The 8,405-nt window shown below is 42.1% G+C and overlaps 1 pseudogene; it reads left to right on the top strand.

The window, feature by feature from the left end:
* Window positions 1-1,661: 1,661 nt before the first annotated feature.
* LOC112834990 (ferritin heavy chain pseudogene) lies at window positions 1,662-5,426 on the top strand (annotated as a pseudogene).
* Window positions 5,427-8,405: the final 2,979 nt, after the last annotated feature.

The following is an 8,405-nucleotide window of genomic DNA, read 5'->3' as shown; positions in this document are numbered from 1 at the left end:
CCATTTTCTGTGTCTTGATTATGATGGAATAGAAAAGTTCCACTTGTCAATGTAGGTGTGAGGGAGAATAGACAAGTTCATGAAAATTGCTTGATGGTCTTCTGAAAGAGCAAGTTTCCAGAGGAAACATTAAAATACCCTGATTTATAGATTCCATCTTGGGAGGTTGCACCATCCTAGGATACAAAAAAAGTGCTATTTCTTCCCTACCCTGTTTAAAACACATACTTCCCACATCTTCCTCTTCCCACCCTTTTTGTTCAGTAACCTTTTGTTCAGTAACCTTTTGTTCAGTAACCTTTTTGACCTCAGTAAGTGGATGCACCCTTTATTGGTTCCTAACATAAATGCCTATGCCTCCTCTTTTGCTCAGTAGGACCTCATTATAAGGTGCCCTTGAATATCTAAGAGCTACATGGACCATGGGTTATATCAAGGTCCCCAAGCATTATTGCACATTAATATTATAGAAAGTTAAAGCCTCAGCCAGTTGGGTTTTGACTCATGGGGCAGTTGAGTGTGTGGTTCTGGTTAGACTTCTCATTTCTAAAAATTGATGGCAGAGTTTGGGATCTGTTATCTTGAAGATGACTTAAGGTATTCCCATGTATGAATAGAGAGTGTGGGAGTACATATTGTTCATCTGATTTTGGTTTTGGCTTAGATTTGGCTAGATGATGCCAACTAGCAAAAATTCATGGGTTAAAAGCATTTAGTTAGGGCCAAAAAGCATCTGTGATGGGTAAGGGCTTATAGAGACAGTCTCTATTTGAGAAGAACCACTCTCCTTCATGGCTTCACACCCTTGAGTTACACATACTAAGAAACAAATACAGAAAGAGAACAGGGTTTACCCCATATAATCTACTGTAGGAACCTCCTAGAAGCACTGGTCTCTTGTGATAGAAGTGGCCTCAGGAAACTTTATAGGGTTCAGGGGGACTCAGTTTGCAGTGTACTCACCTACCTCATCTTTATTACTCTCCCTCCTCCAATTAACATCATTTCCTGGTGCCTCATCCTAAAAACCCTTTCAACAGTGTTCTTTGCTTTCCTCTTTCCACATCGCAACTGCCACGTCCTTTTTCTTATCATGCCCATAAATCTACTAATTTGTGTTCAGCCATTAGGTAGGAACCACCATTGTGTGACCTTAACAATAGAAATTTCCTATAGTTCAAACTAATACTAATGGGTAGCAATTAAGGCACTAACCCCCCTCTGATTGCCTTTTTTTTAAACTTCTTTTTGCTAAAACCTTCTTTAAACATTGATGCCTCGAAAAGTGGAAATGACATGTGTCTGGTGTAGGGGTGCTATGACACTCCCAGAAAGCCCGCTACCCATCCAGGTACTCTGCATTCCAATTTTGCAGTTGATAAAGAGAAGAGATGAGAGAAGATTTTCTTTGTCCGTCTTCCAGTTCAGTTCAACTCATTGTATTCACTGAACATCTAAATATGGCAGGCATGTTCCTGAGTGCTCTGAGAAATGGAAAGATGACGAGTGACACACAGTCTGGGAACTCCAGGAATTTTTAAGTTTTAGGAGGACAAATTCGTAAGTGCCAAGAGGTATAAGATAACCACTAGAAAAATGTTTCCAGAACTAGGATAAAAGAGGTGAATTCCTACTCAAAGCACCAGTCAAGGCAACGTGGAATGAGAGCATCAGCCTTGGCTGCTATGGGAGGTAGTAATACATGGAACTCTGGGGCTTGGGTACTGGCATGAAGCACAGCCAGTATTAAACATCAAGCAGACTTCCATTTGGACCTAGTTATGCTGAGGGTAGTTATGACATCACTGATGGAAACTGTCATCTCTTGCTGTTAGCATGAGGCATGCAGGCCAGTCGAAGAGTCGGGAAGGGTCCCATGCATATGTTTGCTTATATCTCCATGTGTTCATTTATCAAGCACCTTAACCAACTATGATCTTCTTCAGAACAGTAAATAAAATGACAAACGAAACATGGGGCAATACTAAGAGGCAAAGTCAAAGTTGCTGGTTTTACTACAGGCCTTTTCATAGGCAGAGAGACCATAACATGACAATAATGACATATAAATGACTATGTAAAAAAAGATAAAAATCAGGGTGCCTGGGTGGCTCAGTCGTTAAGCATCTGCCTTCGGCTCAGGTCATGATCCCAGGGTCCTGGGATCGAGTCCCACATCAGGCTCCCTGCTCGGCAGGAAGCCTGCTTCTCCCTCTCCCACTCCCCCTGCTTGTGTTCCTGCTCTCGCTCTCTCTGTCAAATAAATAAATAAATCTTTTTTAAAAAAAGATAAAAATCAGGTAATTACTGAAGTATCAGCTCTTTATGAAATAATCAGTAATGACCTTTGATAAAGGAATCACATTGTGATATTGCAGACAGGACAATTTTTCACTGAGGTAGTAGAGAGCAAAGCAGTAGAGGATTCTAAAAGCAGGAAAAACCCAAGTTAATTTATTAGCCCGGGCCAAAAACAAAAAAAAACCCTGCTCATTTATTGGTACAAGGCTGAATGAGTACATATTGCTCAGTTGTTGGGAATAGGGAAGACCAGTTAAATAATGCTGTTCTTGGATAATGTGACAGGTCATCACTAGCACCCTGCCAACATTCCCAGGGGTCACTGCAGCGGTCTGGTGCATTCTGACTGCTTCCTGTGTCTCTCTGCCTTAAAGGCTTCCAGCCATTCTGTCTTACAGGCCAGAAGTACAGAGGGGTTAACATCCCAGGACCAATCCTCAACCAAGTTGGTGGAAGATAATCCAGATTCATCCCACCGCAGTGGCACAACCCTGATGTGTACACTGCCGTGGGCCAGAGTCCCCAGTAGGCTGGAGCCTCAGTTGGCCACAGCTGTAACCCATCCATTAATGTTCCTTTTATTGCCTTTCTTCACTCTGTCTCAATTCCCCACTCTGTCTGGGCTTCCTGGGATCACCTCCCAAATAAACAACTTGTACCCAAATTGCTGTCTCAGGAGCTGCTTGGGGGGAACCAAACAAAGACATGTCACTTTTTCACATGTGGATGTGTCAACGAATAAATATTTATTGAGTACCTGTTACCTACATTACACAGTATTAGATCTAAACAAGCAAGTTTAAGTCCCCAGTCACAGGGAACTCACAATCTAGGTGGGCAAGTAAAACATGGATTTGTCAAATATTAAATAACAAACCAGGCAGTGTGTGATGAGTACAACATAAGCTATCTAAGAAAAATTGGATAATGTGTGGCTTTAGGTAGATGGGATGCAAGGGCAAGACCAATCCCACTGGAAGGACACAAATGCAGATATACATGGTCTCTAACAAGAAATTCTTCAATAAAGAGACCTCCCAAAATGTGATTAACCCAGTATTTCCCAAAAATCTCTGATCCTGGAAGTTTTTCTTTACATAATATCTTGTGAAACAAGTGTGCAACAGGACACACTTTGGAAAATGCTGCCAAGTTTCAGCTTTGAGCGCTAGAATCTGATGCCTCATCCATTTTAGTCCAGGCCTTCTCCACGGCCAGTCCCATTGCAGATATAAAGTAACTCATTATCTTCAGCTAGTTTGGATAAAATGGACAGACTGAACAGTCTTCTGAGATACTTGAGTTTTTCTATATGATGTCAGGGGGGATGTATGGTGATATCTGTCTAATATCTACAACACCACTCAAAGCCCTGGGAATAATAAGGAAAGACAGATATTGACTCTTTTCTTTAGAACTCCAACTGCCTTGGAGAGAAAATGATCAGTTTGTTCTCCATGAGAATATATATATATATATATATATATATATATATATATATATATCTTTTCAGCTGTTATTATCTGTATCAGATGAAGCACAACCTTGCTGCTTGCTGCTTGAGATCAAATCCCAGAGAACTTTGCGTGAATCACTTCACTTCTCTGCACCTCTGTTCCTCATATGTCAAATATATTTACTTCATAGGGCTACTGAGGTGATATAATGAAACAACACATTTAAAGAGCTTGCCATTGTTCCTGGCCTATAGCAAGAACTCAACAAGTGGTAGCTCTGTCTGATACTAGCAGCAGATTCATACTAGGATGATTCTCACCACTTGATTCACCTTCAACTTGAATGGGTTTCACTCCCCTGTAACCAAAACTGCCTCCACTCGAACATACCCACAACTTGGGTACCTCACAGTGTCCAAACAGTGCCTACATGAGCCAGACAACACAGATGAGTTCTTAAAAAGAGGTCTTGAACTTCCTTCAGAGGAAATTTTCCCCCACTGATATACCTGTGGGAAATCTGGATTTAAAAAGTGAAATTCACTCTCCTGATAATTGTTCAGTAGAGAAATTGTTGCAGAAAAGACGATCAACTTCTTTATAAACTTTTTCAGAGAGTTTTGTGAAGTGTTTTTTATCACTTCTCTCCCTTGCCTTCCTGCCTTGATGAATACAGTTGCTCTGAGGACTTGTGAGTCTGCTGTAGTCTCTTTACCTTCACTTCTTCCTGAACTTGGTTTGGTAGGAAAATCTTGTGCACATATAGGTAACCCCTAACATCAAAACATCATGGAGGGACAGTCTCCGCTAAGAGTCGCCGCGGTTTCCTGCTTCAACAGTGCTTGGAACCCGGCACTCGTCCCCCACCCGGGCCGGCCGTTCAGAGCCAGCCCTCCGCCATCTCTTCGTCGCGCCCTTGGACCGCCCCAAGGCCCCCGCCGCCTTTTCTCAGCCGCCGCCCTGAGGACCGTGTCCCCCTCGCAGGTGCGCCAGAACTACCACCAGGACTCGGAGGCCGCCATCAACCGCCAGATCAACCTGGAGCTCTACGCCTCCTACGTCTACCTGTCCATGTCTTACTACTTTGACCGCGATGATGTGGCTTTGAAGAACTTCGCCAAATATTTTCTTCACCAATCTCATGAGGAGAGGGAACATGCTGAGAAACTGATGAAGCTGCAGAACCAACGAGGTGGCCGAATCTTCCTTTAGGATATCAAGAAACCAGACTGTGATGATTGCGAGAATGGGCTGAATGCAACGGAGTGTGCATTACATTTGGAAAAGAGCGTGAATCAGTCCCTACTGGAACTGCACAAACTGGCCACTGATAAAAGTGACCCCCATTTGTGTGACTTCATTGAGACTCACTACCTGAATGAGCAGGTGAAATCCATCAAAGAATTGGGTGACCACGTAACCAACCTGCGCAAGATGGGGGCTCCCGAATCTGGCATGGCAGAGTATCTCTTTGACAAGCACACCTTGGGAAACAGTGATAGTGAAAGCTAAGCCTTAGGCTGTCCTCCCATAGCCACAAGGGTGACTTCCCTGGTCACCAAGGCAGTGCATGCATGTTGGGGTTACCTTTACCTTTTCTATAAGTTGTACCAAAACATCTACTTAACTTCTTTCATTTGTACCATTCTTCAAATAAAGTAATTTGGTACCCCCCCAAAACAAAACAAAACAAAACAAAAACATCATGGAGGGCTTAATGAGTAACACTGGATCTTGATGGAATATTCTTTTCCTCCCCCTTCTCCTCCTCCTTGTTTGTCCTCTTCTTTTTCCCTTCTCCTCCAGTCCCCCGACTCTATCTGCCCTCCCTGTCTCTCCCCCCAACCCCCCCATCTCTGATTCTCTCTTTCCCACATTCCCACCCTCCCCAATTCTCTGAGCATCTTGTTCAGTCTTTCTCACTATATATATAATATTCTCTTCCATCCATCTCTATGTCTGGCTCTGGCTCTCTCTCTATCTCTGTCTGTCTTTGTCTTCTCTGGGTATCTCTATTTCTCTCTCTGTCCCCTCTTTTTCACTGGCACTCTCTCTCTCCCCCTTCTTTCTCTATCTCTCACTTACTCTTTCTTAGGTCTCTCTGTCTCTCTTTTTCCATATTTCTTTTTTTTCCTCTCCTCTTTGACTTCCTTTGTCTCTGCTTTTCCCTCTCTCTAGCATGAACCCTGGTTGGAACCAGACTCTGTATTTTGTATTGTTCTTTAAGAGAAAATTTCCTGATGTAAATGGAATGTACAACATTTACTACTGCTGACAGCCTAATGAGTGACACAGTATCAGCAGACTTCACCAAATGTGTTGGAGGGGGCTAGAAAACGACCCTCTCAAATCACTGCAAACACTGAAGCAGATGAACAAAGGAAATTAAACCAGTTGCATCCAACAGACTTCAAAACACACCCACAAACCTTCCCTGCCCCCTCCTCCATCAGCAGATCTTCACACTTTTGCTAATACCAGCTGGTTCATACACTCCAGAAGTATCACCCTCACCAGTTACTGAAAGTGAGACTTCAAATATGGGTTAAACCCACTTTGGTCATTAGCCAGTCTTCTGTCCAATTTTTCCCCTGGGTTTTCTTCACCTGGAAACCCTGCACACTTCATACAACTCTCATAGGAAAAAGACTGCAGCTACTGGGACAAGGAGGCAAGGAAGGGGAAACTTGACAAACTTGGCCCAGAAACTCAATTTTTTTCTCTGTTTTAAAAGCAAGCAAAGAAATCAGAAGGACATTAGTAGTCTCAATTCAGTGGTAATGAGCAAACATGTGCCCCACAGACAGAGAAATCTCTGATATTTGTGGGAGATCTTTTGGCAAAGATGTCGAAGAATGTGAGGTTAACCAGAGGATGCTCACAATCTATCCTGAGAGTTTATATCCATCTGATCTTTACTCAATAGCAAGCCAGGCAGCGAGAGAAACTGAAGCACGGTTATGTCTTCCCTCTCCCACATCTTATCTTGGAGAAGCATGGAATTGACACCTCGGATGGACCTAGACAAAATCCAGGAGGTGAAGCTTGCTAGAGCCACCTTCTTTATTGTCCTTGGGACCCCAGGACTTATACACACACACACACACACACACACACACACACACACACACACACACACACAAATACACAGCACCCCATGGTTGCCCAGATCCCGTTCCTCTCGCCAACCTCCCCCCCCTGCAGCTGCTGGCCTCCATCCAAATAATATCCCTACAAGCTTAACATTTCCTTAGGTTCCTACCATCTCTCCTTTTTGATGATGGATATTTATTGTTGCTATTTCATTTCTTGAGGGTCCTGTTCTCTCTCCTCTAAGAGGCAGCTTACTTGATCTAGACTAAACTTATTAGATCAAGAATGGATTTAATGAGCTAATAGGTTTCTACTCTAAAAAGGCATTTATTCAATGCAATAATGAAAATCTAAGAGGACTCTAGTGATAAGCATTTTAGACATTATGGTTGGCTGAGAGTAAAACCTTTTGAGGGCATAGTAGTTTCCTGTGACTTTTGGAAGGGTTAGTTTTGGATAAGCCTCAAGATTCTATGCCCTTCCTCTCGAGTTTCTCTACTCCATCATACATTGATCGGGATAGAGTGTCTCTGAGTGTGTGCTCCTGGATACCAATCTGTCAGAGGCACAAATCTTTATGCACCAGAACTTAACCATGAGGATGTTCACTATACAACAGAATATTATTTAAAGCAGCCACATCTTAGTATCAGTTTAGAAGATTCAGGTGCTCTAATGGTTTTGTTAGAAACTGGTCTTACTTGCAAAGCACCCCTAGAGCTTGAGAACCTAGACAATGTCCTATAGGGCACTAAGAAACTTTTATTTCATACTTTTTAGGTTATAACTTCAATGCTGTGGACCCAAGGCTTTTTGAAACCTCTAGAAAAAGGGAGTTCAAAACAGTACAAAGTTAAGATAGATTAGCAAGGAGGTAAATTTATTAGAGTTAAAATATTTTTTTAAAAGAACAAAGTATTAGTCTAATACACAGAAATGACCATTTAAGTATCTAAAATAGAAATGATTGATTCAAACACTTAACGAATGTCCATTGATTACCCACTATGTGCCAAGCATTGTGTGAGGTAAAGGACCCCAAAGGGGAACAACAAAGACACAGTGATTTCTAATCTCACAGAGATTATTATTGTCTAGCTGGAGAGGCAGACAACTAAGCAAATATAAAAAATATGGTAAATCTTATAATAGAAGTGCAAAAAACTACTCAAGTCTATACAATGACACAGGAGGGACACCTAACCAATTCAAAAGATGGGAGTGGGAAGGAGAAGGATGATGGGAAGAGTCAAGGAAGGCCTTCAAGAATCTCTAAGAACTAAAAACATCAGTAAGTGTTAATGTCTAGAATGCAAGTTGGGTATAATAGAGGATGAAAAAACAAGGTGGTCAGAAGGAGAAGGGTCATATTAGCTTGTTAACCCTTTTGATTTGATCCTAAGGGCCACAAGGAGCCACTGAAAACTTTTGAGCCAGCTATTGATGTAATCAGATGTGACTATGAGCACAATCAGAGCAAAAGAGAAGTCTGTATTTTGCAAATACACCTATCAACATATATAGAGCCCTCAAAGTTGTTAACATTTTCTCAAG

The sequence above is a fragment of the Callorhinus ursinus genome, unplaced genomic scaffold (assembly GCF_003265705.2).
Source record: "Callorhinus ursinus isolate GAN/ISIS: 27379988/994484 unplaced genomic scaffold, GSC_fseal_2.0 scaffold11, whole genome shotgun sequence".
NCBI classification, from domain to species: Eukaryota; Metazoa; Chordata; class Mammalia; order Carnivora; family Otariidae; genus Callorhinus; species Callorhinus ursinus.
The sequence above is the reverse complement of the archived record's forward strand: the minus strand, read 5'-3'. Positions and strand labels throughout refer to the sequence as shown.